This window comes from Podarcis vaucheri (genome assembly GCF_965113315.1).
Source record: "Podarcis vaucheri genome assembly, chromosome: 4".
NCBI lineage: Eukaryota > Metazoa > Chordata > Lepidosauria > Squamata > Lacertidae > Podarcis > Podarcis vaucheri.
In genome coordinates, this window is record NC_138762.1 from 26256108 (window position 1) to 26277895 (window position 21788).

Here is a 21788-nt window from a genome sequence, read left to right on the forward strand (position 1 = left end):
ACCCGAGGTACTATAGTGTGTAACCTGAAGCATCTGTAACCCAAGGTACCACTGTATATAAAAGCTGGATATTATGGCAGGTGAGTACATTTCCTGAACTTTTCAGCAGAGGAGACATTCTGAAGTGTCTTCGTTCCACTGGCCACTTTTCACGCCTTTAAATAGCCCTCCCTTCTCCTTTCACTATTTATGCTGCAAATACTTGTCCACTTTTATGTTTGCCCCATTAGCTCAGCTGAGTTTGCCGTCTGCGTTTAGCTCTTTAAATCTTTGCTCACATATTTCAAGCCCACCTCCCACCCCCTATGCTCAGGCAAGCAGGCCAGTTGGGGAGAGAGAGAGAGAGAGAGAGAGAGAGAGAGAGAGAGAGAGAAACCCTCCCATGCAGCTGCTCTGTTCCTTTTTCTGCATCGGTTCTGCAGAAAAGCAAAGGCACTCATTTCACAGCAACTACTCTGCCATTTTTGGAGGGGGGGGGCTCCAATCCAGCCAAGCAGTTCAGCTGCTAATTCAAACACGTTTAAGGCTCATTAATTTGATTGAAGTTTTCGTGCGCTGCGTTACGAAATTGCCTTGCTGATTTGAGAAATTATAATTTTATTGAATGTGTATTTGGCGGTTATATGTACGAGAGAGCATCTTGTTCCTGGTCTGTGTATAAATCTGCTGAGAGCAGTGTGGCGGCGGGAGGGGGGCTGACTGGGGAAGACACTGCAGTAAAGATCTGCAAAAGGGGAGGGCCATAGCTTGGTGGTAGAGCATTTCATAGATAAATACCATAAGAGGAGCCTACTGGATCAGACCAAAGTCCTATGTAGTCCAGCACTATGTAGTCCCAGTGGCCAACCAGATATCAAAGGGAAGCTTGCCAGCAAGATCTGAGCACAACAGCACTGTCCTAGCCTAGCACCTTTTGTTCAGAGCCATTGCACCTAGTAGCCATTGATGGTCACCTAGTAGCCTTATGTCTAATCCTCTTCTAAAGACATCCAATTTGGTAGCCATCACTGCCTCTCATGGAAGTGAATCCCATAGTTTAACTGGGTGGAGAAGTCCTTTTTTTTGCCTTGACTCTTTCAACATTGAGCTTCCTTGGAAGTCTCTGAATCCTAGTACAGTTGTACAGTGGTACCTCGGTTTACGAACTTAATCCATTCCGGAAGTCCTTTCTTAAACCAAAACCGTTCTAAAACCAAGGCGTGCTTTCCCTAATGAGGCCTCCCGCCGCCAGTGCCCTTCCACCGTTTGGATTCTGTTCTTAGACCGAGGTAAAGTTCGCAAACTGGGACACTACTTCCGGTTTTGCGGAGTTCATAAACCGAATCGTTCGTAAACAGGGCTATTCTTAAACCGAGGTGCCACTGTACCTTGGATCTCAAATGCCTTGGGTCTCAAACAAATCAGCTCCATCAGCTCCCGGAAGTCAGTGTTCTGGTTTTCAAATGATTTTTGAAAGCCGAACATCCGGCGTGGCTTTTGCGGCTTCCAATTGGCTGCAGGACGATCATGCAGCCAATCGGAAGCCGCACCTTGGTTTTTGAATGGCAATGGACTCCTGGAACGCATTCTGTTCAAGTATCAATGTACGACTGTACTGTGTTATGTAAGAGGGAGAAGGAAGAACAACTTTGCCCAATTTCTGTGTGAAAGGATAGATGCCTCTTTGCATAGGAAATTCAGCGTACAAAGTTGGTTCCATCACCTGCACAGGGATGCTGCAAGCTTAATCACATTAGGTGGTTTTGTTGGTGCTATTAAAATTGCCATGCCTTTGTGGAGGAACAGTGTGGCATTTGCCCTCCTAGGTGACATCATGCTGGGTCATAAGGAAAGGGTTAAATGAGTGTGAAGTGATTGGCTAGTGGGAACCCAAGGGGAGGAGTTAGAGTTAGTGTTGTTAAGGAGTCAGTCAGGTGTTAGAGAAGAGAGAGGGAGTATAAGTCTGTGGGTTGAGATAGTTTGATGTGTGTGTGAGAGAGGAGTCAGATAGACAGTTGGGATAATCAGTTAGGAGTTATTAGGAAGGTATAGGCTGGTAAAGTAACTAAGATTAAGAAACTGACAAGAAAAATTATCTGAAACCATAAACTGGTTAATGCTTATAAAATAAACTTGTTTATTTGGTTTAATGTTAAAAACTGTCTGGACTCCGTGTGTACCCGAGAGAAACGGGTTGGTGGCAGCGAGGAAGCAATCACAGTGGTAGCACAGGGATCAATAGACCGTCAAACGTCTGGGGACCCGGTGTGATTGCCACAAACAGGTTCGCACAAATCACCTCCTGTGTGGAAGGGCAGCCCGTGTGGTTATTTTTCAGCCAGTGCCATCCTTCAGAGTCGAAGACCTGTAGCAAGCATTCAGAATGTGATGCTGATGCTTTGCTGTAATAAGTTAATAGAAGCCCCAATAAAAGCCGTCGAAATGTGTTGGTCCACTGCAAATGCGAGTAGCCTTGAATCAGTTTAGCAATGTTTGAGTGCAGTCAGCTATTTTTGCAATTGCTGTGTGGAGAGAGAGTGGATTTACACATTTTACCAGACATCCATTTAGGAGAACTTTAGGGTCTTATTCTGTAAGTCTGAGTTTGACACCTCTTATATGCTGAAGAAACTACTGTAGTATGTTGAGGCTTGCCAAGTCTACTGTTTCTCCCCGGGGACTTTGGCCTTTTGGCTTTCTCTTCTGGGAAATCTAGCCATTCTGCAATTTTTCACTAGCACTAGGTTTAAAGCTTAGTGCAGAAAATGAGAGAACAATTTGCCTCCACGAAATAATAGGCCTGGTGCTGAATTGCATTACAGTAATCTTTTGTTCCCTTGTGTTTTCTGAAACCTTAAATGATCCAGAAACACATTATCTACATTTTCTCACAGGACCTCATTCTTCTCGCCAAATATTTTCTTTCTCTTTCTGTTTTCTCCATCAGTTTTCACATTTCTCCCGCTTATTTCTCATACGGGTTTCGAGTTTGCCACAGAAATCTCTAGGGATTAATTGTGCTGGGCTGTGTCCAAATCATGCCCTCTGGTTTAAGAAGGAAAAGAATAGTCCAAAGTTAAGCTACTTTTAAGATTCTGCGTTACTTCAAAGGGAGAAGTGGGCAAGCCGAGGAGAGGGCATCTCTCTGCTTAAAGCAAAAGAGAATTTAAAGTGTTTATATTTGGTTCCTATTTCAGACATATAAATATAGGCTGCCATTTTTTTCCAGTCCTATCCAAATCCCCACCATCTAGGCTCTGTAAGAGCAACCAAGCCACTGCTGAATCCACAGCCTGGTCACAGGACAATAGAGCTGGGGCAGCAATCAGGTTCCTTTAGGTCCCAATGCCAGTCTCTCTTCTGCCCCCATTTTGTGTTCTGTGCCATCCCCAGATCTGCTCTGGAGGGTTGTGGGATTGTCCAGAACACATTTAGGGAGGGTATGGGGGTGAGGAGGGGGGTAGAGTCCCCTTGCACAATTATTAAGTTGAATACCACTCTGTGTCCAAGTGACTGATGTGGCTGGTCAGCCTGCTGCCCAGGTGCTAAACCTTGATGGAAAACATCATGATCCCTCCTCCTCCTTCTTACAGGTCTTTATCATAATAATAATAATAATAATAATAATAATAATAATAATAATTTATACCCCACCCATCTGGCTGGGTTTCCCTAGCCACTCTGGGCGGCTTCCAACAAAACACTAAAATACAATAACCTATTAAACATTAAAAGCTTCCCTAAACTTTTAAACTGAAACTGGATTGGCGAGGAGTCCTTCGAAGAGCAGACTGCCCTCCATAAGGTAGAATCCATGATCAACCATTTCTTTACTATCTGGTGGTTCCTGGTGTATTCAGCTACACCTGGACTAGCCAACATGATGACCTCCGAAATTTTGGGCCAGAGCTCCCATCATCCCTGCCCTTTGGCCGTGGTGGTTGAGGCTAATGGGGACCGTAGTCCAAAACCTTAGCACTACATTGGCAATCCCTGTGCCACATAAACTTCGGTTGTGTTCTTTCTTTGGTGTTCAACAGGTTGTGGGTGTTTATTCAACACTCCCCTTCTTGCCCCTGGTCTGAACTTGTAGGCTTCCAGCGTTCTAAAAATCACAGTGCCTATTTATTTCCCCATATTAGTTGGAAAAGCCAACAAACACACTTGCTGTATCTCTCGCAAAGGTAAAGAAAAAGCCCAGGGATGTGAATGCAGACATTCTCCAATTACTGTTCTTCATTGAGGGAGCCACCAAAACACTATTAAATCACAGTAACAGCATTACTAATTCGATTTCCTGTACATAAACAATCTTCCCCGGGCTTTGAAGAGTTTAACTGAAGGTACAAATAGGTTCAAATTGCAATAATTCAGCTGAAAGCATAAGGCTAATCCATCTTCCTTATAAATCAGTGACACAGAAGTTAATTAAAATGTAAACAATGGGTTGCATTGTTGCTGAAAGCTCTAGAGAAGGAAGCTCTGAAATTCTTTCTGTAATGGCTTTTACCTGACTGTTCTCACCACTGTGGGCGAGGTTAAGTACAAGATCACATTACCAAACTCGTCCTTTCTTCCCCTTTAAATGAAATACAATTTTCGGTTCATCTGACAACAGCATGGCAAACTGTAATCAAAGAGATGAAATGCCTTTGGTGATTCCCCCACCCGCTGCCAGCAGATTATCCTGCCTTAAATTTGCTTCCAAATAGCTTTATTAAATAAATATCAACAAATTGGTTAATTTGGGGGAGATTACTAATTAGAGAAGCAACAGCACATAACAGCCCCTCCAAAAAGCATTGCAGATTCTTTCTCTCTCTCTTTTTAAAAAAAGTTATATTCTATTAAATTTCCAAAAATTTCAAACAAGCATTCCAATACATAATAGATTTTTCTTTTGTCGACTTCCCATCCCATTTTCCATGGTGCTTTTATTTATTTATCCCCCTTGCTGCACCCTATCTTCCCTCTCTTATATCATAACAACAATACAATAATTTCTAAATCCTTCTGTGGCTCACAGTTCAAATCCTGCTCACGAATTCATCATACTATAATATTTCTTTATATAGTTCAAAAAAGTCTTCCCTCATTCCATAAAGCAGTCATCATTAAGTTCTCTTGTTTTAGCTGTAAACTTTGCTGATTTTAATTGTCTTGCAGATTCTTAAAGACTAAAGGTGTTTTGGCTTCATCAAATGCATGAAGTGTTAATATCACTGGCCTGCCTATCTATCTATCTATCTATCTATCTATCTATCTATCTATCTATCTATCTATCATCTATCTATCTATCATCGTCATCTATCTATCTATCATCTATCTATCTATCTATCTATCTATCTATCTATCTATCTATCTATCTATCATCTACAGCTACACACTGCAGTATTAATAAAAAATATAAACAGTGGGGCCAAAAAGTCATGAAACGCAAGAGCTATCTTTACGCAAAATTGTACAAGATAAGCACAGTGGCCATTCACAACTGCAGTAATTGCTGCTATCTTCCTAGATTAATTTAACACTTGCAATGGACAGGAAAACCTTGATTTTAATTGAGTCCTGAGTTCCTGAAAGATCACTTAGATCATCTGGGGAAATTCTCCATATGACCCTACACCATACAGAATATCACAGAGCAGTAACACGAAAACAGGCCTTTTCTGCTGCTGTCCTTGTGGAATGCCTCCCCGTACACCATGTGGGAAGCAACAGCCTACAGCTGCTTCAGGTGTAAAGAAATATCTTTTTGCTGAGGTTTCCCCTGACCTGTAAGAGATCGGACCTCATTTTACATATTTGAATCTTCTGGATTTCTGTTTTATTCGCTCTAGTATGCTTTCATGTGTTTTTATATACCCGTTTTATTGATTTAAGGTTATGCTGTCGATTTTGCCTGAACATTTTAATCGTATTTACATATTGTACACCACCAAGAGATTTTGGGGGGAATATTAAGTGGTATATAAATGATTTTAAATAAAGTAAAACAAATGCTGGGAAATCAAATTTGCTGATAGGGCCTAGTGTCATAAATCTTAATTCAGTGCTACAGTCTCCCTTTGAATTCCCACCCAGCCACCCAGAGAATGTTGATTTCCAGTTGAGCATCAGAATGCCCTGGGAGATTTCAGTGTTCTGCTACTGAACAGAAGTAGAGAGCTGGAGCTGGTATGCTAGCTTCCCAGCAGGAGGCGCACTGTTGTTTACTAGGAAAGGGAGGGATAAGGAGGTCAGTGCAGTGCAAACGCATTGGCACAGGCAATCTGGCACTCCCTTCCAGGGCATTTGCAATGTACCAGCCTCCTTGCCACCTAGCCCCCCCTCCTCCTGGTAAGCAACAATGACATCCCTACCAAGAAGCTAGTGTAGCATCTCTGCTCCACCTGGTGAGCTGCTCCTTTGTGTTAGATATACAGCCATTCATTCTTCTATACTGACATCAATGTATTTGTTCCAGGTAAGAACTGCAAAAGGACGTTGTCGACAGGTGACTGGTCAGGTGATTCTCACAAAATTTCTAGAGAGTGCTCCTGAACAGGAGAGAGTGATTGTTCACACTTTTCCCACAGATGATTCTGATGATGATGATGAGTCTGATCTTATTGAGGTCAGTGGTACTGATGATGATGACAGCGATAGCTCAGACAGCTCAGTTGTCACAGTCATTGAGAGGAAATCTCAAATGATGACTAGACCCTCAGAAGAGGAGGATGATCCACTAATTAAGCTTAATACTGGTTCTCCAGAGAGTTCAGAGGCTGAACCAGAAAGCAGAGAAGAGCAGCAGCTCTTACGTAGGTCTGAGAGAGCAACGAAGGGTGTACCACCCAAGAGATATTCAAAGGAGTTTGCTAACCTAGCATATGTTGCTGTTGTAAACGACCAAGGACAAATTGAAGCAGTGTCTGAGTCAGAGACAAAGGCACAACAGAGAGTCGTTAACCAAGGTAATGTGAAGTCACACAACCAGAGAGGTACATTGGTAAAACCAGTGGCGGGTAGTTCCAAGGGTGGAACTGAAACAACAGGGCAATGTTATAAGTATAACAACTGTTTGTTTTCTTCTCTGGATGACGCTTTGCTCGCAGCACACATTGATACTTTAGGGGGAGTATGTTACCATAAAGCACCAATGCTGCAGCAAGCAAAGGCTCCAGCAGCTCAGTCAGCTGCTTGTGGCTGGAAAGCCAAACAGGATGTTTGTGACTGTTGCCATGGGAACAAAGGGGCAGTCCATTCTGTACTGAGCACCGGATGTTAGCTCAGTGTGTGTGTTATATGACCCGTACTGGAAGTACATGGGTGGAGTTTCTTCTTGCTGTTGTCGAGTGCAGACATGTTTCTCTGTACTGATATGAGAGACAGAAATAAAGGATGTAAATAGTTTTCTGTCTGCTTCTTTCCCCTCCCTGGGGGACACCAAAGGGGAGAGAGTAAGAACGGTGTGTTCCTCTCACACATCTGAGAAGAATCGCCGAGACCTCGCCTGCTTATCAGCAGAGTGGAGACGCGGGGAGGTCGACAGGAATATCTGCCGGTGCCTACGCTGTGGCACATTCCTCTGACCCAGGCAGAATTCCAACAGCTGATACTGAATATTATTGCTTTATTTCGTCATTTGGAAACTGCTAATCATATGACGTTTCATAGCAGTGTGCTAGTAAAAAATCATTCCCTGGAAAAGACCCTGATGTTGGGAAAGATGGAGGGCACAAGGAGAAGGGGACGACAGAGGACGAGATGGTTGGACAGTGTTCTTGAAGCCACAAACATGAGTCTGACCAAGCTGCGGGAGGCAGTGGAAGACAGGAGTGCCTGGCGTGCTCTGGTCCATGGGGTCACGAAGAGTCGGACACAACTAAACGACTAAACAACAACAAACAACAAGTAAAAAATCATAGAATTGGAGAGTTGGAAGGGGCTCCAAGGCTCATCTAGTCCAACCCCCTGTAATGAAGGAATCTCCACTAAAGCATCCGTGACAGATGTGTTAGCATTCCTGCTCCGTGATTACAGTCATGGGATTGTTGTCTTTCACATGACAGTGTATGTTTTGATTCCACAAAGTGGGAAGTGACGGAGACAGGATGTTTGTGTTACTGTGTTCCGTGAAGTGAAGGGACTATTTTCCTTTGTTCATTCTCTTTGCTGTCTGGTGATAGAGAGAGAGGGAGCCATGTTGCAGTGCTCCTTGTGTGTTTATATGTAAATAAAGTAGATTAGCTAAAATGCTGAGTTGCTGAGGTCTGTTACACAAGCTGCAAAGACTCTGCGGATCCTTAAGTGTGCCGGTGTCGGATGGCATCGGTCGCTGTGATGTTCAGGCAGAAGAAAGCTTTTGAAGCTCCTGAACGATTGACCAGGAGGGAGGGAACATGTCAGTCGGGCATGTGTCTCTGCCAGGGTCCTGCTCAAGAGTAGGATGAGCTCCTGACAAGATGGCCATCCAAACTCAAGTCCACAACTTCCCAAGGGAGTCCATTCCACTGTCAAACAGTTCTGTTCAGAACGTTCTTTCTGATGTTTAGTTGGAATCTCCTTTCTTGTAACTTGAAGCCATTGGTTGAGGTCCTACCCTCCAGAACAGGAGAAATCCTGTTTTTGCTGCTCTTGGAGGAAGCAAAGATGTGCCAGAAGATGGAGCAGAAATCCTGGCATTGTGAGCCTTGGGGGGGGGGGATACCTGCCCCAACCTATTCCCACCCCTTTATTTTGGCCACAAGTTCTGTAAATAGCACACCTTGTAACTGAACATGCACCCCAAATATTCATGAAAGTTGCATGAGCTTGAAGGGAAAAGGATAAACCACCGAGGTAAAAGCAGTGCACTACCAATTGCCAGCACATGCAAGCAAGTGAGAGCCTATCTGTGGCTTGCCTCCTCCGTGGTGTGCAGCTTGCTGAATTATTTGGATCACCTCATGTAACCTGCCGCACCGAAAAACCATTAGAGCAAGAAAAACTCCTGTATACCACCGTTGCTACGCATCTCATATAAAAGAGGAAAAGAAAAACAAAACAAAAGTTTGTTCCATGTACAGTACTTCTCCTGCTGCTCTGGCAGTTGCATTTATCTCCCAATGTTGCCATTATATGTGAAAAAGTCAGGCTTGCGGTATTTTTCTCTCACCCCTCACCCCAGCAACAAAACATGTCATTATGTCCAGGAATGGGTAGGGCTTTTGCAAATGAACTTTCTCTCTCTTTTTTTGCAAACTGTCCGGCCTCACTGTTTGCTTATTGCGGCTCTAACTCACAGTGACCTTGTAAAGCACATGAAGTATGAAGATGTGGCTAAATAAATAAATAAAAAAACAGCAATAATAATAATGCATTACTGTAATTAAAGGCCATATTAAGTTGGAAAAGAAAGGAAGAAAAGGTTCGGCAAATGCATGGACCAAATACTGACATCTTCTCTCTGAGGAAGGATTCTAGGTTAAATAAACAAAAGGGACCTCTTGGCTTCAATATCTCCTCTCTTGGTCAACAATGATGAATCTTCCCAATATAGTGCTTGCTGATTGAAAGCAAATGAGCCTACACTCTATATCCCAGCCCACCTATGTTGGCAGAGGTGACTAATGTTTCTCCTGGAGTTGAAGACGAAAACCTTGAAGAACAGCTAGCGAGAGCAAGGGATGGAGAAGGAATGTTTTCTTATACAATGGATTTGGTGGTTCCTACACAACTGAGCTTTGGCCACATCCAACTGCCTTGTCCATAAAGCGACGAAGGCTACCAAATTTCAGAATGATAGCTGTAGTGGTTCTGTCACTAAGGCACCTATGACACACACCCCAAATCCATGTGGAAAACAAATATGGTTTTTAATTCCCCCCTCAAATCATTGTAATTGGAGTGCCCTGGGAAAATATTTCACTGTGATTGAAAGCTAGATCTGCTCATGAAAAGGAAATGTTCCCTCCTCTTTCCACAGCTTTCCTCTCAAACTCTGGACATTTCCACAGTTAGCTTGGTTTAATTTCTCTTGCGTGTGGGATATAAAGCTGTCAGTCAAGTCCAACATTCTGAGAGGACTAACTGCCTCTATGTGGCAGGCAGTTTTGTCAGTTGGTCAGTTGGTCGGTTGCTGCTAGGAGTGTTAACTGGTAACTGCTTGGATGCAGTCTTCTCATGACTCACTACTATCTAGTATATAGTTTACCTGTTATGTAATCTAAGCCTGCCTTCAGGAACAACTCTGTAAACCAGAATGAATCTGATAGTAAAGTAAAGGTAAAGGTAAAGGTAAAGGACCTCTGACCATTAGGTCCAGTCGCGGACGACTCTGGGGTTGTGGCGCTCATCTCGCTTTATCGGCCAAGGGAGCCGGCGTACAGCTTCCGGGTCATGTGGCCAGCATGACTAAGCTGCTTCTGGCGAACCAGAGCAGTGCCCAAAAACACCGTTTACCTTCCCACCGGAGCGGTACCTATTTATCTACTAGCACTTTGACATGCTTTCGAACTGCTAGGTTGGCAGGAGCAGGGACTGAGGAACGGGAGCTCACCCCGTCGCGGGGATTTGAACCACCGACCTTCTGATCGGCAAGTCCTAGGCTCTGTGGTTTAGACCACAGTGCCACCCGCGTCCCTGATAGTAAAGTAGTTTAGGTTAATATGATTCAGATTCATGTGTGTTTTCTTTAAGAGGGACAGAAAGGGATTATCAGCCAGGAAGGTATCATTAGTGACAGGACTCAAACAAGTAAGCAACCCACATGTCGCTGCATAAACTCAAACGGGATCATTTAGGTAAAGGTAAAGGTACCCCTGCCCGAACGGGCCAGTCTTGACAGACTGTGGGGTTTGTGCGCCCATCTCACATTTATTGGCCGGGGGCCAGCGCTGTCCGGGGACACTTCCGGGTCACGTGGCCAGCGTGACATCGCTGCTCTGGCGAGCCAGAGCCGCACACGGAACGCCGTTTACCTTCCCGCTGGTAAGCGGTACCTATTTATCTACTTGCACCCAGGGGTGCTTTCGAACTGCTAGGTAGGCAGGCGCTGGGACCGAACAGCGGGAGCGCACCCCGCCGCGGGGATTCGAACTGCCGACCTTTCGATCGGCAAGCCCTAGGCGCTGAGGCTTTAACCCACAGCGCCACCCGCGTCATTTAAACTCTGTTAAATTATATAAACGTTCTCACAGTGCACAGGGGGAGAGGGTCAGGATGAACCGCCATGGGGTGGGGTTTTTTTTGACAGCTGAGACCATAGAGCCTCTTGGAAGCTGAGTGAGTCCCTGATCTGCCTAGTGATGCCTTGGACTATCCAACTCAGAAGTGTGAGAACCTTCCCCAAATCATTCCAGTTCATCTTGTCATTTGGGGTGCACACAGATCTAATGCAGTGGAGGGAAGTTTCTTGCCGGTGCCCAGGGTGGGCACACTGGGACCGTGGGGTGGGATGCACTGTGAGGGTGGGGCAAGCTGCCAGAGTGAACCCCGTCCACTGGAGCCAAGTGTGGCCGTGTGTGGCGCCTGCCCAGCTGTGCAATGGGAAGCCCTGCCGGCCAACTCTCGGTGCCCTGTGAGCCCAGAACCATTTTTCAAGACTTGCAAAAGTGGCGTGGGGCTGGCAGGGCACATGCCTGTTGTGTCCCTCTCATGCAACAGTTCACAATGCCCTGCCAACCCCACGTGAGAAGCAGGCAACAGCTCGCAGTGCTCTAATTCCCCCCATTACATTTTACACTACTGTTCTGCCCAATTATATATTGTATATTTTTTCTTACATTTTTGCTTTTACTTCTAAACTGCCTTGAGAAGCCCTTTTGCTCTGAAAGGCAGTGTAAAAACGTTTTAAATAACAGCACTGTCCAATGCTGTTCCCCAAAATTGTCTGGATAGGTAGCAAAAGAAGGATCTCTGTAAAACAATGCCCCTGCTGCCAACTCCTTCAACAGGCCCAGACTTAGATTTTCTACCACATCAACAGCTGCAGCGATGTAATTCTATCATTATTAATTATGGATTGTGGCTGAGGGTACGACAAAGAGCGAACACTTTCTCAGACTGCAGATTATTCATACACATTGAGGTCCTTCAAATAAATTGGAACAGCAAGTAAGAGGGACCACCTGCATTTACAAGGTCCTCCTCTGTTTTCTCCATTTTCAGAGTTGAATAAAACCTCTCCTCTGTTTTTCTTAGATTTTGAGAATTTTTATTGTCTTTTATAGTTGGTTTTAATCATTGACTGTCCTGAATGTTGCATAAGCTCTATTTTTTTAATTCACAAAATTTATATACTGCTTAATGGTAAAAAACAAAACAAAAAACCAAACCAAACCCTCAGAGCGGTTTACAAAAATCATAAAATAATGAATTTATCAGAAAAAAATCAGTTAAAATCAGCTATTTAAAACATTAAAAATACATGTAATTAAAATCATTGATAAGCTAAAAACCAGATTAAAACACATGCCAACATTCTAAATGTCTGGAAAGGCAAAAGTTTTTTGCAGGTGCTCAGAAGAAGAGTACAGTGGTACCTTGGGTTGAGAACTTAATTCGTTCTGGAGGTCCGTTCTTAACCTGAAACTGTTCTTAACCCGAGGTACCACTTTAGCTAATGGGGCCTCCTGCTGCTACCGTGCCGTGGCGGCATGATTTCTGTTCTCATCCTTAAGCAAAGTTCTTAACCCGAGGTACTATTTCTGGCTTAGCGGAGTCTGTAACCTGAAGCGTCTGTAACCTGAAGCGTCTGTAACCCGAGGTACCACTGTACAGCGAAGGTGCCTGCCTGATGCCAATAAGCACAGAGTTTCGAAGTGTGGGTGCTGCCGCACGAAAACATTGATTTCTTATGGAGAGTGATGGGGGGGGCAATATCGCGCATGTTACGTCAGGACCTCACCTCCTCCTGCTGCCACCACTGGTGGGACGCTGCTCTGACCCTCCTTTCCCTCCATGGCAGCAGCAGCAGAAGGAGCCGGCCGCTAGAGCCACACTGTGCTCGGCTCCTTGCTTCACATCTGTGCCAAATATTGGGGGGGGGGGCAGAAGGACTCAGCCCCAGGCGATGGCACCCCTGGTTTCTTACAAATGCAGAATAAATATTATGTGGCACCTGTAACAGTACCAGTTCTGCACTAGGAGGACAGAATACAAATGTTTGAATAAATATAGAAGAGAAGAAGACTTTGGATTTGATATCCCAGTTTATCACTACCCTAAGGAGTCTCAAAGAGGCTAACAATCTCCTTTCCCTTCCTCTCCCACAACAAGCACTCTGTGAGGTGAGTGGGGCTGAGAGACTTCAGAGAAGTGTGACTGGCCCAAGGTCACCCAGCAGCTGCATGTGGAGGAGCGGGGAATCGAACCTGGTTCACCAGATTACAAGTCCACCACTCTTAACCACTACACCACACTGGCTCTCTTCAAACATTTTGGAAATTCGTACAGTAAGCACTCAAAGGGGATGTGGTAGTAGGAATGAGTCTGCTTCCTTTGGCCACCTTGTGCCCTCTTTGACTTGAAACATCAGAGTTCTAAAGTGTGCTGAGAGCCTCCATGGTTCTGGAAGGCTCCTTATTTCACACAGGCACCCTCCACCCTCCAGGGGTGGGGGGATGAAAGAAACAAAGAGGAGGCCAGAGCTATCATACTCAGTTCCGGCACCTCTCAGGTGGGCACCATTGCCATTGCCATTGTAAGAGCACAAGGGAGGTGTTCATGGTGAGTTGCAGCACCTCGTTTTCTAGAAAAATTGCACTACTTGCCCCCACCCCCACCCCCACCCCGCATGTTTACTGTACACTGTTCCAGAATGACTGAAGAGGGTTATAAATAAATATGAACAAGTAAATTGTCCTTCTGCTTAAAGCGGAGTGTTCTCCAAAAGAAGAAAATAAATGGTTTGGGAAGGGAAGGAACTGTTCTATACAAAGTGTTGGGTTCATTTGCTTTTACAAAGCAGCCTCGCTTAGAAAAGAGCATTTCATCAAAACCTAGCCTGTCTCTGGAGGCCTCGTGACATTCTTCAGCAATGCAGAAAGTGAAAAATCAGATGCCAGTCAGAATGTGCGCATGGAAGCCAGTTTCCATAATAAAGTACTTGATCTTCTCAAATAAAAAGCCAAAATCCCGATATGTCTCTATAGGAATAAACTGGCAAGGAACAACAAATAATATATTACAAGAATTGTTTTCTCCTTTAGTCTAGACAAGAGAAGGTGTGATGACCTTTGCTGCTTCTGCCAACACCAACAGTTTACGTCGCAGCTGGAAGGACGGTCCTAGCTAATGGGGAGTCCAGTGGCTTGTCAGCCCAACAATCCACTCGGGACACTATTTCAAGCTGTCCTTTGGCATTTGGAGATGCGAGGGCCTTTTGTGCTGGCCTTTTGTGGGTTCATTTGTTGTGTCCAAATGAGGAAGGCTGGCAGAATGTGAAAATTTATATAAATGAGGGCATTGTGTGTTCAAAAGAAGAGAGGTACGTTTGATCTTAGCTGTTACTGATTTACCTTTTCCTCACGATAACATTCATTAAGCAGGATAAGGTAATGCTGCTGAGTCCCCTTTATATTGTCAACAGTTAAAATATAGGCATCATATAAGGTGTAACATCAGTCATGTCTCAAGGCAACATCCCCCCTCCCACCTAAACCATGATTTGAAACTTGTTCTGCACCAGGCGTTTTCTTTGAACATACAGTCCCTCCTCTCTGTTTCTAGATATTTGCGGCTTCGCTCAAATATACACAGCAAGAAATGTTTACTTCGTGTCACGTCAGGGATTCTGGAGCTTGTTTTGGTATGCTCAGAGTCTGAGGCTAGGATCTAGCTTGGAGAGCCACTTGGGACCACAGCTTTGGTCTAAGCCTCCTTTAAAGCCATCCGAATTTGTGACTATCACTAGTTCTTATCCCACTATTGTCACTAGGCACTGTGTGAAGAATTTTGTCCATCCCGAATCTTCTGACATTCAGCTTCACTGGATGTTCCCAATATTATGTGAGAGGGAGAATTTTTTTAATCCATTTTCTCCACAACATGCATAATTCTATACATCTCTCTCACTCCCCTCCCCAATATCCACCTTTCTTTAAACAAGAAAGCCCCAAATCTTACATCCTTTACTTCATCCCTTTGAATATTTTGGTTGCCCTTTTCTGAACATTTTCTGGCTCTAGAATCTCCTATTTTAAGTGAGGTGACCAGAATTGTACACAGTATTCCTAGTGCAGTCATTCCATAGATTTGTATAAAGGAGTTTTATTTCCATTTTATTTCCTAATAGGTCCCAGTGTAGAATTCACCTTTATTCACAGATACCACAGTCTGGTCACTCAGCACGAGTTCAGATCCTATAAGCGTCCATGTAATATATATATATGTATATAGTCACAATTTACCCCACTGTGGTGAGATTTTTGTGTGTTTCTATTAAAATTATTGTTATCAGAATTACAGTGATTTTAAAATTTGCATCTATAAATATAAATTAACATATGCAGTTTGTATGCAAATCAGTGTGCCCCTCTCTTTTTGGGGGATCATAGAATCTTAGAGCTGGAAGAGGACCAAGGGTCATCTTGTCTAACCCCCCTGCTATGCAGGAATCTCAGCTAAAGTATCCATAACAGATGGCTGCCCAACATCTGCTTTAAAACCCCCAAGGAAGGAGAGTCCACCACCTCCTGAGGGAGACTGTTCCACTGTTAAACAGCTCTTACTGCCAGAAAGTTTTTTCTGTATATTTTGTTCATTTTGGCAGTGTGTAAATGGTCAACCTACTTAGTTTTGGGCTAAGTAGACATTATTTTGTAAAATTACCAATGGATTTCTATGCTAATTTTAAACTTGGAAGGCCTTCTTACTTCACATACTGAAGACTTGAAGAGGGGTACAAACTTGTTGGTAAAAATGGGGTAGGTGGGTGCATTTTCTGAGTGTTCCTATAGCTTTTCTCCAGACTAAGTTTTATACAAGTTAAAAAAAAAAAAAGATTGGAAAGGGAGGAATATGTGCTGTACAAGGTGCTGAGATCATTCACATTTCAAATGCCAGTCAGACACACGGGAGGTGTTTGTTTTGGGAGATAATTAGATGGTGATGTAATTAGAAGCAGTGGCTGGTGCTAGGAAGCACAATCTTCTCGAGACAGGCATTTCTGCTAATTTGCTGCTGTTCAGGCTATTCAAATGGGAGCGGCTGCTAGGATAAGAACTAGGGGCCCAGGCTTAGGAGAAAACCTGCAGAAGAGAAAAACAGGTTGGGTGGCTGTTGCCCATGCATTCGCCAACTGCTTCTCATGTCCCTCGTGTTTTAAAGGCAGGGGGGTCTCTGTATTATAGTCACAGAAACCTGTGGTGAGATCAGGTACTCTGGGCTCACTCCCCTGTTCATCACCATGTCGTAGAAGAACTTCAAGCGACTGTAGCACACTCAGCCTGGGCTGAAGCATCTCACTCCCAAAGTTCTCATTTGTTGTTTTGCTTATCAAATATACCACTCAACCTGATAATATACCGCTCAATCTGTTAATTTGGTGCTGACCTTTTGTTCAGCCCGGACACTGAGATCCAGCGCTGAGGGCCTTCTGGCAGTTCCCTAATTGCAAGAAGTGAGGTTACAGGGAACCAGACAGAGGGCCTTCTTGGTAGTGGCACCCACCCTGTGGAACGCCCTCCCATCAGATGTCAAGGAAATAAACAACTGCCGGACTTTTAGAAGACATCTGAAGGCACCCCTGTTTAGGGAAGTTTTTAATATTTAATGCTGCATTGTTTTTAACACTCGATTGGAAGCCGCCCAGAGTGGCTGGGGAAACCCAGCCAGATGGGCGGGGTATAAATAATAAATTATTATTATTTTGATTATTATTATTTATCTGATGCTTAAAGTTCTGGGTATATATATGTGGCAGATCAATATGTTGATCTAGCCAGGCCTGAATGTAACTTTCCTCACAAGTTGGCCCTTTTAATTTGTTGGTGAATCCATAAATTGAAGAGTCAAGACTTTCTCCTCCCCATCCCCCGCACCCGGCTCCCTCTTCTTTCATTTCCCTGAGCTGTAAGTCCACCTGTCACCACTCCAGTAAAATTACTGGAATTTGTCTTTGCCTTTTCTCTGCCTTTCATGAATACCCTATTCATGCCATAATCACTTCCTATCTCATCTGCTTCAATTGCATTGCAAATATGGCCTTTCTTTCAAAATCCTTCCCTTCTAAGATATAAACTCCATCTCACTGGAGTATGAATGGCTGGATTCTGCCAAGAGAACTACTGAAAAGGGGAACAGAGGCTTCTCTTAGGAAAGTGTGGCGCACCAAGCAAAAGGTAGCCCACAAGCTTGCCAGGTATCTTGCAACCCCATTTTTGTAATCATGGGTGAGGAATAAAAACAGAAGGTTCACCAAGCTCCTGATAGGGTGCATACATGCCCAGTGGTTCTCTGCCCAAGATCTGCCCAAACCCTATCAGGTGGGTTGCTGTAGCCATGAGAGGGTTAAATTTAGAAACTCTTTATTTCTAAGAGCCATTGACAGGGAGAGCCAACTAATTCTAATTTTGTCCCCATACTCCCCCTTGAATTTGGATTTGATATCCCGCTTTATCACTACCCGAAGGAGTCTCAAAGTGGCTAACAATCTCCTTTCCCTTCCTCCCCCACAACAAACACTCTGTGAGGTGAGTGAGGCTGAGAGACTTCAGAGAAGTGTGACTAGCCCAAGGTCACCCAGCAGCTGCATGTGGAGGAGCAGGGAATCAAACCCAGTTCACCAGATTACGAGTCTACCACTCTTAACCACTACACTACACTGGCTCTCCCTTGGCCTGGTTGCAAGAAGGCAAGCAGGTGTAAATGGATAGGGGGTGCAGATTGAAGTTGGAGGGGCTGTGCCCCATTTGCCCTAATGGACAAGCATCCAATGGGGATCCCAAACGTTTTCCAAAGTACAAAAAATATTTAGGAAAAAACCCTTTGGGGAGGAGAAGGCCCCAAACAGCCCACTGGGGTCTCAAAGACCATGCAATGCTGCCTGGTACCATGAGTTAAAAGTAGACCACTGGAGAAGAAGCAGAAAGAGAGTTGGCTGGAACCTTGAACAGGTCCCCCTTGTATTTGTTAAAACAAAGCACTGCTTTTTGCAACCCACTTAAAGCAAACATGCTTCATAAAAACTACACATTGAGTTAGCTGAAATTTGCTTGGAATCCGTTTATGCCAACCCCGGCCTCCCTCCCTCATTCTCCTCCCCCCCCCCCCGCTCTCCACAATCCCATAAGCAAAGGATCAACGTGTTGCATATCCTTAATGGGCATGACCACTGGAAGGATTAAGGTAAGGATCTTAACAGTCGTCAAAGTTCTGAACAAATGTTCATGTTTGCATTGTTCCCCCCATGTCTTCACCTCGTTTAACAGGAAAGGAGGGATTTTGTTTCTCCACTCTTACTATGCTCCTTCTATTTCCCAGAGACTGGCTGACTGCAACAGTGACTGACAGCTTGAGTCAGCAGTGCAGCTGGCTTTTAAGAACGGAGGTATGGAAGACAAGGCAGCTAACCCATGATGGCTACGTTTGACCACAATTGTTGGAGGCAGGATGGTCTGAAAACCAGCTCCTGGGAATCACAAGGAGGGAGACTAGCCAGGGAGTGCTCCTGGGTCCACTGTCATTGCCAGAGCGTCAGGTGACCTCAGTGACTAGGAGTGCCTTCCACTAGCTTTGACATCTGTGGCCATTTCTGGACAGGGGTAGCCTGACCACTGTTGCCCATGCACTGATAACCTCTAGGCTGGATTTCTGCAATGCCACACCTTCCTGGTTTCCCTATCTTCCCAGGACAGTCCTGGTTTTACAGAAGCCATCTCCATTTCTGATTTGAACCCGGAATGTCCCACTTTTCCTTAGGACTTTTCATTGGAGAAATGTTGGAGGGTATGGAGTTATGTGACCCCTGAGACAAAGAAATAAGAAACTACACAACCTTTAGAAGACATCTGAAGGCAGTATTATGTTTTTTATATATGTTGGAAGCCACCCTGCATGACTGGGGCAACCCAGTTACCGTAGATGGGCAGTTTGCAAACAATAAGATTAGTAGTAGTAGTAGTAGTATTGAATAAAAAGGTAAAGGTAAAGGACCCCTGACAGTTAAGTCCAGTGACAGATGACTCTGGGGTTGCGGCTCTCATCTCGTTTTACAGGCCGAGGGAGCCGGCGTTTGTCCACAGACAGTTTTTCTGGGTCATGTGGCCAGCATCACTAAGCCGCTTCTGTTGCAATGGAACACCAAAACCAGAGCTGCGCACTGAAACACCATTTACCTTCCTGCCGGAGTGGTACCTATTTATCTACTTGCACTTTTTGGCGTGCTTTCGAACTACTAGGTTAGCAGGAGCAGGGACTGAGCAACGGGAGCTCACCCTGTCGTGGGAATTTGAATAGGACATCCCTATTTTCATCTGAGAAATGTTGGAAGGTATCCAATCTGCTTTATAAAAATATAATTAATTGATAATCACAGGCCAAGGACACATCATAGCTAGACAAAAGCCTTCAAGCAGGGTGTGGTGGGGAGTCATGCTTTTGAAGGATGTGCTGGGGAGAGTGGGCATGATTTTGGAGGAGTTCTGAGGGCCAGGTAAGGGAGGTCAGGAGGCCTTGGGTTCTAGGGTCCCCCACTCATGCCTTGCAACACTGAATTTGCCTCTGATTTTGTAGAGAATGGAGAGGAAAAAGAGGCACCTTAGCCCTTCTTTGGGAATTCCAAAAATGTAAAAGGTTAAAAAGAAAAAAGAATTTTGTGTGTTTTGGTGGCATCAATTTTATCTTCATCTTCTACACTCTTTGCAGGTGGGTGTATTGCCAAATTATATACATAGTTTACTTTCCATAAGGATTTCTTAAAGGGGGAAAATTGGCTTAACATTTGTTTACAGTTTGCAAAAACTATTTTAGTGATTCATTTTGGCTGGGAGGTGAAAACAAATCAAAGATATAACAGTGCTATAAATTCTCTAAGTGAAATATAATTTGAAGGAAGAGTGCAATTGCTAAAAATTCACTCCAGGTCAAATATACAATTTGTTGATTAGGAGGTTGAACAAATGCTTTTGATATTTTTTTTTCAAAGGGAAGAGATGGTTTCATTTTAGTTCATATTTATTATATGGTATGTTCCAAAGCACAACTAGCAATTTCCTGACCTTCCAGCTGCTCTGTCTGTGATCCTGGGACACACCTGCAGATCACAGAGTCACAATTGCTGTAACCTAGTTTTTTTTTGTTTTGTTTTGTTCTCACATGCCATCTAGGTCTAGAGGCTTCCAGTGATTTTCTTCCAAAGCACAGAGAAGAATTCTATGTATCTCAAAGCTATTTTAAAACAATTCATTTTGTTCCCACCATCAAGGCATCAACAATACTTTGAATCATCTATGAGCCAGAAGACTGAATTTTTAAACATTTTATTAGCACCCGCTATCCCAGTTTTCAAATCACATTATCATTGTTGATGCTTGTGCTCAGGATACTGTTAAAGTTGTTCATTGGAATCCCTGAGCTGGGCCTTGTGTATGAGCTTTACATGTCAAGAATGAGTAAAAACTATTTACATATAAACATTGCGTGGACAAAATAACAAAGCAACACGTTGCAAACTATCAATGTGGCTCAGTCCTTTATGCAATTCTTTGTCCGAGAGAGAGATTATAGCTTGTTCATCATTGCAAAGCTTCTCTGCTACTGCTGCTACTAGCCTTCTCTGATTTCTCAAGTTTCTTCACCTACTTTGAGAGCTGCAGCTCAGGTTTCCTGTGATGAGTCATCATCACACCAGCCTTCTGCTTTCACCCAGAGTGGAACCTTTCGGTTAAGGTAAATTTCGGTGATTATTATTTTTTAAGTATTTTAAATGTTTTGTTACAATTAACCAGAACAACTTTAACAAGCGTTGGAGTACTCATGTGGTCACACAAGACATTTCCATTTTTGAGTTCACACTTGTTGCAACTACGAATATTGAAGAAGTCTGATAAAAATGTAAGTGGGAGAAGAAATTGCTAATCTTTGCTTAGTTAAACCATCTATGGCCTTTTAAAATGATGGGTATTGTTTTGTTTCTTACTAGGTTTTGTATTTTTTTGTGTTTATACCTGAAACCATCCTGTGATCCTCGGATGAACGGCAGTGCAGAAATTCAACAAACAAACCAACAAATATCCACCTCATGTCTGGAACGGAAGTCAATCCAGTGAATATGATCAGTTGTTTTTGTTGTTTTCAATCTGCAAACGATATGCAATTGATTGCACACCCCATTTGCATTGTATTTCTTTGCATTTAAATGAATGGGGTGGCATAACACAATGGCAACATAATATATATAATTTGCATAATTAATTACATAAATCATATGAGTTATATAATTCTGCTAAAGTGGACAGTGAAACAAATAGTGTAGTTTTTGGTAGAAAACGAACTGCAGTGGTGGAGAAACAGTGTTGTATGTGATGAATACAGGGTGGAACGGGCAAGGGTGGCTTCTTGCATCCCTAGCTGCAACACATTAAAGCCTGAACGAATCTGTGAACTCAACACAAAGACCTCCATAGTGTCCCAGTCAATACGTGCAGGTGGGCCTGGATGAGGGCAGAATGACATTATTATTCTTAAGTTATTACTTGCTTTACTCTTATGGGACAGTGGCCCACTCACCCTAATGGACACAATCCAGGGGGAAGAGGGAGAACTGCATGTGGTGTTGGCGCGTGTGGCAATTCAGTGGTCTCCATCACCCTTAGTTCCATTCTATAAGAACATAACAATATTAC

At 43.8% G+C, this 21788-nt stretch overlaps 1 long non-coding RNA gene across 1 annotated transcript; it reads left to right on the top strand.

Moving 5' to 3' along the window:
- The first annotated feature begins 7675 nt into the window (after positions 1-7675).
- On the top strand, positions 7676-19003 carry LOC309531057. The gene is made up of 3 exons (XR_014219037.1): positions 7676-10227; positions 14154-14431; positions 18427-19003. It is a non-coding gene; the product is annotated as an uncharacterized lncRNA (long non-coding RNA).
- The last annotated feature ends 2785 nt before the right edge of the window (positions 19004-21788 follow it).